Source organism: Gambusia affinis, linkage group LG09, assembly GCF_019740435.1.
Source record: "Gambusia affinis linkage group LG09, SWU_Gaff_1.0, whole genome shotgun sequence".
Classification (NCBI taxonomy): Eukaryota; Metazoa; Chordata; class Actinopteri; order Cyprinodontiformes; family Poeciliidae; genus Gambusia; species Gambusia affinis.
Genome location: NC_057876.1, coordinates 15,402,225 through 15,415,886, shown reverse-complemented (window position 1 = coordinate 15,415,886; position 13,662 = coordinate 15,402,225). Strand labels below are relative to the sequence as shown.

General features: G+C 38.5%; 1 pseudogene; it reads right to left on the bottom strand.

The window, feature by feature from the left end:
• Nucleotides 1-5,097: 5,097 nt before the first annotated feature.
• Nucleotides 5,098-11,519, bottom strand: LOC122836661 (annotated as a pseudogene).
• Between the last annotated feature and the right edge of the window lie 2,143 nt (nt 11,520-13,662).

Genomic DNA, 13,662 nt, shown 5'->3' with positions numbered 1-13,662 from the left:
GCTCTCCATGTTCAAAAATGCGTGTGTGAATACAAAAGGTTCTTGAAACCCAAACCTGTTTATCAAGAATCCAAAAAGGTGATTTTAAAAGCATTCCTCTTACTGGTCCATCATTCTGGTGTGGTACCACGCCTTGCATTGTCAGTGTGTGCAAAGAGAAAAAAATAAATATATACATCGCCTTCCAGATCCCAGATCCCCTCCCATGCATTCTCTCACTTGCCTCCTGTGGCAAAGTGAATCACAGGGACTCTGGCATTTGAACTGGTGTAAACACAGCATGCTCATGGACTCTGTCCCGGATCCTAAATTAACATGTATCTGACTGTCCGTCGCCCATCAACCCTCAAACACACACAAACACACCCCGACGCAGAACACACACATTTGTACAGAGTGCTGAAGATCAGACAGAACTGGCTTCTGCCCACCGGATCCAAGGTCAAGCAGAAAGTTCAAGAAGTATGTAATCAGAGATTTGTCAGTGGGGAGTTTCTAAGTGATCCTTGGTTATAAAAACACAAAGTAAAGTGGCTAATAATTCTCACAAATTGTCGCTTTTGTTGGGAGAGAGAAGCTGATACAAATGTATGAATCATGAGGAATGTGGGTGCTGGACAGCAAAGGTCAGAGAAGACTCTGTTAATGAGACAATGAATCATTTGATATTTAGTATCAGAGGAGAAGCCGATATGTGTAAAGTTCATATTTGCAACTGATTTAAATATACGCCGAGTTTGATCCTTGATGGCCTCAGAACTAGATTTTGGTAACACAAAAGTGGAAAGTTATTCGTCTGAACGTGTTGAATAGGTTAGGAAAGTTTACCCTAAACTTGAAACACCCATCGATGTGGCATTATGGGATTATTGATTACTGAACATTATCTACAGATGTGTTAATGTTGCAATAATAAGAAAGATCTGGTCTTCACCACGTTTTGACATCTCTACAAGTGACACAATATCACCATTGATACAACTAAATCAAAGCCAAAGGAAAAAAGTTTGTGCATATACCTCCAATTAGTTTCAAAATAATGAAACGTTACGATCTAAATTGGTTGTGCTTTCTATTTGCCAATACAATGTTACGTTTGTTAAAATCAGAATTGACAGTTTACATGGAGGGCTCCTTAAATTAGCCCAAATAGTTAAAATAGATAAATAAAACCAGATACTAATCATGGTTCAAGAATGAATAATTAACAATGCAGCATTATAAAAGCATCCCTCTGCAAATTATTGCTATTAACTCAAACTGGAAACAAGAAGTCTCAACACAGATGTTTTCTGTCTCTCACCTTTGCTACTTTGATTCACTTCATTGAGGTTTACAGACCTTCGTTTCTGCTCGCCCCGCTCTCCTTCAGGATCAGGCCTTTGAAAAGTTTTTTCCTTTCTACAATATTCTGTTTCATCTGCTGCTGCCAACCTCTGTCCATGACCTAATTTCAGCCTAGCTTCAGATCAGATGGTCTCATGTTTTACTGTAGACATCGTGGGTATTCAGAGGAGTTCCTATAGTCGACTCAATGACTGCAAGATTCCCACTTCCTGTGGCTCTAAGACAAACCCAGATCATCAACCTGCCATCATCATATTTGATCATAGCTATTAAGTATTCGTAAAAGTTTCAATCAGGAAGGAATGCATCAATATTTCAAATAAACACAGACATAAATTGACGATCATAATTATCAAAGATGATGTTTTTATCTGTTTTGAAGGCAACACATCCAGTATTGACAGAAATGTTGACTCCATCACTTTTTTACATCTTTTTCGTACATTTTAAACTTAAATCTTATTGCAACATATTTTCCTCTAATGTTTTATATGCAGGTTCAGCTGTTTCAGCAGCCCAGAGTCACAAATTACAGGTCATTTTAGGTCTATTGTTTTCATAAAAAGGCTTTCATTTGGTGTATCTAAACTTGATTTACCAATGGTTTGTTGAATTTGAAGTATTTGGTCTCCATGATCTGCTAAAAGAGATTTAGTTGCTCAGGTCCATCAAATATGGAGTTGATGTTATATCAGCTTTTATTCCTTTCTCCTACTCTGTAACTCACTTCCCTCCGCCTCCTCAGGCTTTTCCTGAGCCTCTCCACCATTTTTTTTTTACTAACTACTGTAACTGTTCACTAGTTCAAACCAACAGCCTCTGCCAAGGATTTTTATTCAAATAAGTCACCCACTACTTCAGTATGTGTCACTGAAATGAACATGTGAATCTGACATGGGTCCAGTCGAAAATTAGAACAGAGCAGAAAAAAGCAGCAGCTGTTTGAGCCATCTGATGATGGATGTCTGTCACCAGAGTGTTCCTATCAGACTTCAGATATCAGGATGAGCAGGAGATCATTCATCAGGGCTTTATTCAGATTAAATTTAAGTTCTGCGTTTTTGTTTTTCCTCAGAACATCTTTTGATTGTGAAATAAGAAAGCTGCTGTCCAAACTCTGTGTTAGCTTTGGGGACTATTTGGCTCAAATCACTCTTCAGCCCAAGCTTTGGGGAAATGTTGAGGCACTTTTGATTTTTTGATCATGTTCCACTGCAGAGTTGTTTGCGTTCAAATATTTGTAGCTTTTTAACAGATACACGGGAAAAATGCAACCTAAGGACAGAAAGTGTGCATCCAACTGCTTCATCATCTGCATGGATTAATTAACAGGACAAGATAGACGGAATATCAGAGGTTGGTCATGTCATGGTTAGTGGTTCAGTGAAACAAACACACATGAAAACATGAGCAGAGTAAGAAGAAACTGGTAAGGCAACAAAAATTATAAATAAGAGGAAACAGAGAAGAAAAAAAAGGAGGATTTCCTGCTATCTGAAGTAGAGCATATAGAAACTTTCAGAACATCTTGATTGTGAAATAAGAAAACATGTTAGCGTGTTAGCTTTGAGATTTGGCTCAAATCACTCTTCAGCCCAAGCTTTGGTGTGTTGAGGCACTGTTTTGATATTTATCTTAGATGCACACAGTTCAGAGCTGAGGATCAAATATTTTCTGGCTTTTTGCTGCTGCTAGAAAAATGCAACCTAAGGACAGACATGATTTATCTTCCATCATCTGCATGGATTAATTAACAAACACATGGATGATGACAATATGAAAATGTAACATTTGTGACTTTTTGCCTGCTGCACTGTTCAAAGGGAACAGACAGTCGGAGTGAGTCTTTAAAATCTGCCATGAAGATGTGGTGCAGCAACAAGTCACCTCATTAACAGAAAAAAGGAGGATCTTTTCCTGCTGCCTTCATTCTCGAAGTAGAGCTTTTATGAAACTTTTATTGATTAACTGAATGAAAAACATGAAGCGCTGAAATAGATTTGTTGATGTAAATGCTGGTGTGTTGATGTTGTTTTCATATTTATCTTAGATGCCACAGTTCAGAGGTGAGGATCATTATGTTCTCTGGTTCTGCTGCTGCTAGACATTCACTCAGTTTCAGACATGATTTATCTTCCTCACCATCCGCCCAGATGACAAAAACAATGATGACAATATGAAAAAACATTTGTTTTTTTGCCTGCTGCACTGTTCAAAGGGAACAGACAGTCGGAGTGAGTCTTTAAAATCTGCCATGAAGATGTGGTGCAGCAACAAGTCACCTCATTAACAGCAGATTGATTCTCATTCATGAAATTTCCTCAATGGAGGATTCACTTCACAGTTTAAAAATGTTATTCTACTTCTAGCATTTTTTATTTATTTATTTTTGCTAATGAATATCTACTTTATGCAATTGTTTTCTTCTGAAATGTAACTTAGAGCAGATTTTAAGCTTAAGCTTGGTAAGGAAATGTGAAGCTGTATGGCTTCACGTTCCTGCATGCAGGAAACATAATTGACAGTTTACCGATTTATTTTCTCAAACACGAACATCTCATGAGACACTTTATCAGTTTTAGCACAGCTCCCTCTGGAGACACAAAGGTTTTTGTGCAACTTTTCTGCATTAAGTTGAAAGGTTCTCCAAAGACAGCAATGAAATTAGGTTTTAATCAAATATTTTGTCAATTTGCTGGACTAACATCACAAAGAGCTCAAATTATTAAAAAAAAAAAAAAAAAAAAAAAAAGTTTTTGTAGGATTTCAGATTTTGTGTAGCTTTTCAGGTTCTTTACCAGAGTAATAACATATTAAAAAAGAGAGATCTGTAGTAAAGATTGGATAAAAATATTATTATGGTTGCTCAGGATTTTTGTGTTGTTACGTAACTTTAAGAGTTTGCCATCTACAGACAGCAACAATAAGATGCAAAGAAAAGGTTGTGACTAAAAGAAGGAGAAACAATTTGTTTTTGTTTTCTGAGTATTACAGTAACAAGTTTGTTACTATAAATGTTGCACCTGTCATCGATTTGTCTATGTAGTTACTTCATCTTAGTGTTTCGACAAATGTCTCACTAAGAAATTGAAATATATCAACAAAAATATGAATTAATATATAAAACATATGTAATTTGTTTGTGTTCTTTATTGGTTCTGAAATATTATTGTTTCATACTGAACAACATTAATTGTTCAGTTAATGTTGTTCAGCTTCATTTATTACAACTAAAAACCAGCGATCAGGCCGGAGACCTGGGAGTAGTGATGGACTCTGACCTGAACATTCAGAGCCACATAAAGACAGTCACAAAGTCGGCCTTCTATCACCTGAAGAACATTTCCAGGATTAAAGGACTAATGTCTCAGCCAGATCTAGAGAAACTCATTCAGGTGTTTATCTTCAGTCGTATTGATTATTGTAACGGCGTCTTCACAGGTCTGTCCAACAAATCAATCAAACAGCTGCAGCTGATCCAGAATGCTGCTGCTCACGTTCTCACTGAAACCAGGAAGATAGAGCACATAACACCAGTTTTAAAGTCTCTCCACTGGCTCCCTGTAGCTCAAAGAATAGACTTTAAAATAGGTTCAGGTCAGAGTCCATCACTACTCCCAGGTTTCTGGCCTGATCGCTGGTTTTTAGTTGTAATAACTGAAGCTGTGCACTGACTCAAGATCGTTCCTCTTTAGGTCCAAAAATAATAACTTCAGTTCTGTTTCTGTTCAGCTGGAGAAGGTTTTGGCACATCCACACATTGATCTCTTCTAAGCTTCTGTTCAGTGATCGGATGGGTTCATTTGTTTATAAATGACAGATTATAGACAAAAAAAATAACACAAAGCATTAGTCAGCTACAGAAAAAAAATGTATTAGATGAAAAAAAAAATCAAGGATGTTAACATCATATAATCAACTTTTGTTTTGCACCAAGTAAGACCTCCGTATGTGATGTGAAACTATGGAACAAACTAATAGGATTAGAAGATGAGAAATGTGGTTGAGCAGTATGCATAGCTTAGTGATCGGCAGGCCTTTTCCAACAAGACACAGGTTGTTTTTTTCATCTGGGTTCACCGTCTGCAGGGTGGAAAATTTGGCACAATGTGGTTCTGAAACTGGGAGTCAAGCCATGCCTCATTATTACCTTGAGCATTAGCAACTACAGCCTGACTAAACTCCACACTGAAGTCGAACTCCCGACTCAGTTTCTGGAGCGTATTTGGTGTTTCTCAGGCATTGGCTCACAGAGAGCGGTCAGGTAGGTTTGTGGATTTTTACAGCCCACTAGTTGAAGCAGTTGCCTTTCTGCGGATTCAGACTCAAGACAAAAGTTTTCACTTGTTGCTTTTTCAAAGCTAAAGTTCAGATTACCCAGCCTTCCTTGAATCTTTGAAAGGTCTCCCAAAAGTGTTTCCATATTCTAAAACTACACAGCAGGATGGTTGGTATTTGCTCAAGCAGGACATTTTATAGACACCACCAGATGTTTTTTTTATTTTCCCACTGGGCAGAGAAACTAGGGGCCTACCCAGAACATAAAAGTTCAACCTTCCTGACCGACAACAATTATTTGTTTATTTTTTAAAGTCACAGTTGAATCTGTAAATGGGCCTGTTCAGATGCGAGACAGATCTGGCAACTTTAACACTTCTGCAGTTCTTAGATTTATGCTCATGTGATCTTTGGGTTAGAAAGGAGACACAAGCTGTGTGTGTTGCTGAGTTACAGACTCCCTTTCATCAACAGGGCAGCTAAACTGTAACGTTTTAGGAAAACTACTATGGTTGTTATGAAATTATCCAGTAAATAAGCCTCATCCGGACTGTAACATTTTAAGCGCAACCTATAATAAGTGTTAATTTCTGACTTGAGATAAATGCAGTATATAAAATCTGCTAGTTGGGCTAACATTTAATTAAAGCTTATGCCCGTAATTTATTTTCAAACCCAGCATAGTGGATCTGTTTGTCACAACTGGAACAATGGCACAGTCATTCATGTGGAGAACACTGTCCCATCAGTCAGTGGGCTTCAAGAGGAGAAAGCTTTGGTCTTCCTCTTGTCTCTCAGAGAGGCGCGTTTTCGACAGTGGAGGTAGACAGAGAGAGGATGTATGAAGGGCAGCAAGCTGAGCAGCGTAAGGCTGATGTTCACCTGCACACACGTAGGACACGACGAGAGAGGAAGTCATGAGAGGGAGGGATCACAGCTGAGTTAACTGAGAGATAAGTCAGCACTCACGTATAAAGGATCTCCACCCAGAACTCCGTTCACCAGAGCAAAGCAGGGATACTCCAGCAGACAAAACAACGCAGCCAGCGACGTACCAAGACCATACAGCTTCCCGAAGTGACACGATGGAAACCTTATCAACAAATAAAGAGAACTTCAAATAAAAATTAACTCTTTAAAGGTAAATGTAAGGGGTTCCATTTGTGCCAAAATCCAACCCCCTTAAATGAAATGACATCTATTCATTTTTAAAAAAAAAAATGGAACAGCTTTTAGTTTCATAACGTGTCTTTAACCCCGTTTGACTTCTTTTCTTTTTTCATAACACAAACATGCTTCCTGCTTTTCAGATTTCGCTTGGCCGAAGATGATACTCACGCCACGCTGATGAAGGATGCGATGCCGCCGTAGAGGAAGGAGCGGTTCACCACCTGCAGGATGAAGGTGAGGTACTGAAGCGGCAGGGAGGGGATGGAGGCACACAGAGAGAACAAGAGGCACTGCAGCGCCGTCAGGAATAGAGAAAGCACAGACGCCTGCAGGTCGGCCTCATGCTCCGTCTCCCCTACAAGCATTGACAATAACGTGTAAATATATCGCAGCATGGTTCCTTGTCTTTCAGGCTTTAGGATTTCTCAGCTCCTCCTGTAAATGTCCACCAGGTCACCTGCAGCCCGAGGTTTTCCCTTGTGTCTGTCCATGATGAGGCCGTTCCAGGGAGCGCACAGCACAGCGCACAGCTGGGTGAAAGCAAAGGCGTTGGTGTACTGGCTCACTGCACAGATACATGCACATAAAAACAAATATGGTCAGCAAACAATGTTTTGATAGGAATCCCACAGGTTGAGTTGACTGCAAAGTAGCAGCAAAACCTTCAAAAACGCAGCATATAGACTCAAATAATTATTTTTCTGATAAGAGCAATGAAGGAGTCACCCAGAGAGGAATCTCCTTCTGTCAGCCTGAGCAGCATGGGGTTGAGCGTGCCGATGAACAGGAAGTGCCTAAACTGCATCACCGACAGCCAGAGCAGGTGGCCCACAAAGAACCGGGACAGCAAACACTCTCGGAAAGTCTTCTCTGAGAGGAACAAACACTCAATAAACCTAGAGAAGATGGACCAGGAGCCAAAGCGGAGAAAGACGGATTACAAACCTTGTTTGAGAGGGATGTCCTTTGTAAACGGTGTGTCCTCTGCTCCTGTAAGTGTGCAGTCGTTTGCAGTCACCTCACTGCTCTCAGTCTCTAAAGGACCACAAGAGACCCTGCAAATAGATTAAAAACAAGTCAAACATGAAAGTCAGTCATAATTTCAGTTTTATCTTTCGTAAACATGTATCTTTCTGTTTACTAGCATCAAGATGTTCAGAGACATTGACCCACAACCACCACAATTTCTAATAGGCAAACATTTTATTTAGTCTGATTATTTTTAATTTATAACTGTATATTTAGCTGACTATTTGAAATGTCTTTCAATCATCACACTGGTTACATATTTGAAAAGACTGACTCTCAAGATAAATAGTTTATCATTGTTTGTCTAACAGTAGTCCTCTACGGCAATAACACAAAATCTCACCAATTATTTTTGTCTAGTGTGCAAAAATACAAGACAAAAATATAAGTTATATTGCCAGTAGTAAAAGAAGACTTTTAAAGTGGCTTAACGTTGCTGCGCCCAGGCGGTTTGTTCGTACCCGTACGTGTAGTGATCAGGCAGTGGGTGAGGAATGAAGGTTCTGGGCAGCAGGAAGAAAGTCCTGAGGATGTGGACGACGCTGCAGGCCGACAGAAAGAGGAAGGCAGCGCGGAGAGAAACACCTGACTCATGTAGCAACTGCAGAGAGAAGAAGACTCAGTGGCATCCGTGAGCTCTTTACTCCTGTACAAAAACGTACTTTCTGAATGTTTGTCACCTTAATGATGAAGAAAAGTGCTGAAGAAGAATCAAAAGCTCCATTATAAAGGTTGATTATGGTAGAGCGTCGTGAGCCAAACAAGTTTCCAACCTTTAGGAGGCAAAAACAAATAAATATCATATTGAAGCTTTTGCACAGGATAAAACTTGAATCCAAAGGAAACTGAAACTACATTTTGAGGAGTTGAACTTAGGGATACGATCAGGAGACGACACACAATGCCATCTTTCACTAAGCATCTCCTGAGGCGACTGGTTGTCTGTCTATAAGATCATAAGCCTGATGTACTTACCCAAAAGACAAGCATTTCTTTGGAAAGTGGCTCATTGAGAAGTAAATAAGTGATCCTGGTCACGTGTCTTTTCTCTAGTTTTCTTTAGGGAATCATTTACTGACAATAAAACTATCTTAGATAAAAAAATTTGTCAGAGAAAGAACTTTAATTTGCACCGTTTCCTAAAATGAAAAGTAGACTATGTTTAGCCTTTATAGACCTGCTATAGTAAATGTGCACAGCACTGCAAGACATTTTGAGTTAATATATTTTAAGCACTCTCCAATGTCTGGAAAGTGTTTTTAGTCATGCATTGTCTTTATTTGAACTCATCATCCCTGGAGCCAGAAGGTCATGGTACCTTTTCACTGTGACTGAAGCCCTTCCACTAAAAACCTCTAAAAAGATACAAATAAAGTCCTCTCATCTGACTTTCTGCGAAAATTTTGCAGTAAGCCTTTAGAACAAACATATACTATCCTCAGGCAAACGGATCAAATCAAATCAAACTTTATTTGTGTAGCACATTTCAGCAGCAATGCATTTCAAAGTGCTTTACATCAAATCAAACACAAAAACACAATGCAACATAGAATCAACATTAAAAACACAACATCAAGTCAGATTCCGTCAATAAATTTGCAATTGGTTACATTTCAAATACAACTCTAAACAAGTGGGTTTTTAGTTGAGATTTAAAGGAAGTCAGTGTTTCAGCTGTTTTACAGTTTTCTGGAAGTTTGCTCCAGATGTCCCTAACATTTTCACAGAGTTAAAAGATGACATTCAAGCACCAAAAGCTTCACCCACAGGCCTTCGCTTTCTGAACTGCTGCACAGTTATTCCTGATCTTTCAAGAAAAAATATTGTGCTGACAGACATGTATAAAACCCAACGTACCTGGATGTTTGTGATCAGAAATAAAATGCCTCCCACAGCCAAAAGGGGGAGAGCTGGGAAGAGCAGGAAAGGCAGAGCTGATGGGAAAGGAGAAAAAGATAAGAAAGAGACGCATCACCTTTTATAAGCTGGTAGAAATCATCATCGTTTCTCACCTGGTGAAGAGATCGCCACCATCAGGGAGCCAGTGGTGTAAAGAAATCTGTTGAGAGATAGGACTGTCTCAGAATAAACAAAATAGCACAGATCATCATTTTTCTTCCTTTTTCAAACGGATGATCCCAAATGAATCGATTTCACATCATCTCTTGTCCTCGTCAGAAAAGCAGAAGATAAGATCTGAGATGTTCTGTTCCAGCTGCAAGCAGCACTCAGGTCAGCTGACTCTACCTTTAATTTGTTTTCGTCAACATATTTTCCTGAAACAAAGAAGAATATTTTCCATGCAAACCAGAACCTGGTATTTTCACACATGTTCAGGTTGCTTTGAAGTATTATTCAAATACTGAAAAAAATGAACTTCGGGGGTTATCACATTAACAAAAGAATATTATGTACTTTTAACAAAATAATTTCATGTTTCAAACAAAAACGTGATACAATCATGTTGGATAAACAAGAAATTCAACAACTTCCCGTTTATGAAATTTAATCATGTTGAGATAACATGATTCATTTTAGTCAGACTGATCTTGTGCTGAAGCCGAGTGAGATCACGCGAGTTCACGCGAGATCATGGGAAATCACAATCTATCCCACAGCAACGTCTTGTTTCACCGTGATGTCTTCAGGTTGATGTGCACAAAGGTTTCTAACAAACCAGAACATTTAATTTGTATTTAACTGAGACAATTTAATAAAATTCCAGTTGACTAAAGTTAGTCATTAGTGACTAGTCAGTAATGACTAACTTTAGTCAGTCATTAGTGACTAGTCAGCAATGACTGACTAAAGTTAGTCACTAATGACTAACTAACTTTAGTCAGTCATTACTAACTAAAGTAATGACTGACTTTAGTCATTACTTTACTACTAAGGTTACTTTATTACTAAAGTTAGTCAGTCATTACTGACTAAAAATAATCAGTAATGACTGACTAAAGTTAGTCATTAGTGACTAACTAAGTCTCATTTAGAGACTAAGTCTCTAAATGGATGAAAGTTTTAGAGGAGCTTGCAGCAAACAAATGCACATCACTGTGGTTTATAAACACAATTTTACTCACATTGCCAAGAGTCGAGCCACTGTGGTACCAAAGTGATCAAAAACGAAGCCGATGGGCAGCGAGAAGAAGTTGTTCACAAAAGAGGTGATGGCGAAAATAAGTGAAAACTGCTCATCTTGTGCACTGCAGTCTGTTGGTAATGCAGAGAAAGACATAAACAAGACAGTGGTGTATTTACATGCATAATTGATGAACAGGTTATATAACCATTTTGAAAACAATGCAGTAACATTTACAGTTAAAGCGTAAGATTGAGTAAATTGTGACGAATAAACCAGCAGCAGCGGAAAGATCAAGCTGACCTAATATCTGAGTGTCATTGACTCCTGTTGTGTTAAAGCACAGAGAGCTGAAGTAGCCGTCCGCCTTGAGGACAAAAACAAGAGAAGCCCATCCGAACACGGCACCGGCGAAGCACAGACACTCCACCAGGCCCGTAACGAGGGTGAGGCAGCGTCGCACCGACATCTTGCTCTCCGACACCTGCATGCTCACTCAGATACAACTATCAGCAGCAAACAAACTCATTCACACAAGCAGTTGTAGTTTCTGCACCTGCGTCCTAACAACAAAGAGAAGAGAAAATGTCTTCACTCTGCTTTTCTTAAAGAGAATGAAGGTTTGAACAAGTTTATGACAGAAGATGAAGAAGTACCGCAAATCTAACGTTTTAAAACCATTATTATGAGATAGAACAGGTAATATATGCTGTGAGCAAGCAAGGAATGCTGCAGAAACACACCTTTCAGTAACAGAACCTAACAGTTAAGGTCACAGATATATGCAGAAGTAACCATTTTGCATTGCAAACGCATGGAAACTTGCAAAAACAAACCAACCTTCGTCAAATTGCAGTTTTCTGAGAGGGTTGCCACAGCTCAAGATTGCATCCCTAATTCTCGAGTCATGCAGTCCTTCTTTATATAGATCAGCTCTTCCCTCCTCTTCCTCACCCCACACTTTCCTCCCTCTTCTCTTTCCCCTGTTTTCTTCTTCTCCCTATGAAAAAGCCTAATCCTCGGGGTGTTAGTCTCTGTAGAATAATCTTTCCTGTTCAAAGTCACATAGCGGATGCTGCAAGGTCTGGATGGGCAGCTTCTGTCACAGCATCATGTGATGGAGACACTATGGATATATAGGCAGATGGAAATGCTGATAGGTCTTATCAGTATTTAAAATGTGGCTGCCATTAAAGGCAGTGAAACTTTGACTGTGCTAACAAGAATTTGATCCATTTGAATTTGAGTGATGTAGAAAAGTTTTGGAATGTCAAATGAAGGTTTGAAAGGGTGACGACAAAATGCATCCCTTCCATGTATGTGAAAGGATGGAACGGTTAGGAGGCACAAACATTAACCAAAACTGGGGAACACCACAAGATGGAGCGTGACTGAAATGATAATGAGTCTAAATGTCAGTGGGATTGTTGATTAACATTTTCTTAATCCAAGTTAATATGTCTATGTCTGAATGGTCGCTTTAAACCTGAAGGCCTAGATAGAGCAGGCCTGAGAGCAGAACAGAAAGAATTCAAAGAAATTAAAAATACATGTTCAAGTTACATGGATTCTGTTTTATGTTTGCAAGTGATGATGCAGAAAACTGACTTATGTTTAATTTATGACTGCAGATAGGTAACTTACCAAAACTAAGACAAGTCCCATCATAAAACAAAGAGCCTGATGCTGTTTGTCTTTCCACTGTGTCTTTAATTAACTGATTTATTAATAATCCGTTTTACAAAATGCTTAGTCAGAATCGCTTTAAAACTACATTTATCTAAACCTTTCTGGTGTAACGTATTCTTTCCTCTGAAGTGGCTGGAAATCTCTCATTTTTGCAATTCATAATATCTCTGCATTGTACGGAAGAGGATTAGCGCCACCGAAAAGAAAAAAAAAAGAATTCTGAGATTAAAGTCAGAAAATCAGAATTTACTTTAATTTTTTAATTCATCATTTTAAAATAAAAAACTGCCAAAAAAATGTAAAAAAATAATAAACTGAACGATTTACCAGCTCTTGTCCAGCTCCCTCTTGAGGCAGAAACGTGCATGTGCAACTTTTCTTCATGATGTTTGAATCGGCAGCATTTTGCCTGTTACTTCTGTTTTTCTTCTGGAAACTGACTGCGTTGATACACTTCATTTATAAGACCACAAATAGAAGCTCTGATTCTTCATTTTAGTTTCCTGTTTAATTTTGGTAAATTTATTTCAGATTTCATCTTTTTTTATTTCTATTTTCAGCAGAAACATATATTTTTGTTTTTTATGTATAGTCTAAAAACAAGTCCGTCTATTTGATTGCTGTTTTGAGGTCACACCTAAATTTCTAGTGTTTGAGTTGCGAGTTGGAAACCCAGTAGCATTAGATAATTGTTGTGCTCAATGACCAGCTAACTGCTCTGATAAAACAAACCATTATTTGTCAAGTATTTGCTTGTATTTAATGCTTTCAATGACTAATTATCATAACTTTAAGTGTCATTGCAGGTAAATAATCTAAGAGGAGGAAAATAGTTAAGTGCACAAATATGCTGTATAATGGCAGCAATATTAGACTTTGAGTTATGACTTTGTGAGGAACTTCTGAATGTTAAAGTCTGACAGGCCATAAGCCATTTTTCTAAAAACAAAACACAACCAGAGCTACGCTGTGGTCTGATGGAACTAAAGTTTTAGCGTTTGACCAAACTGACCATCTTTTCAAACAGAAAGGAAATGCAGCAAATTGCAAACCTGAGAACATCATTT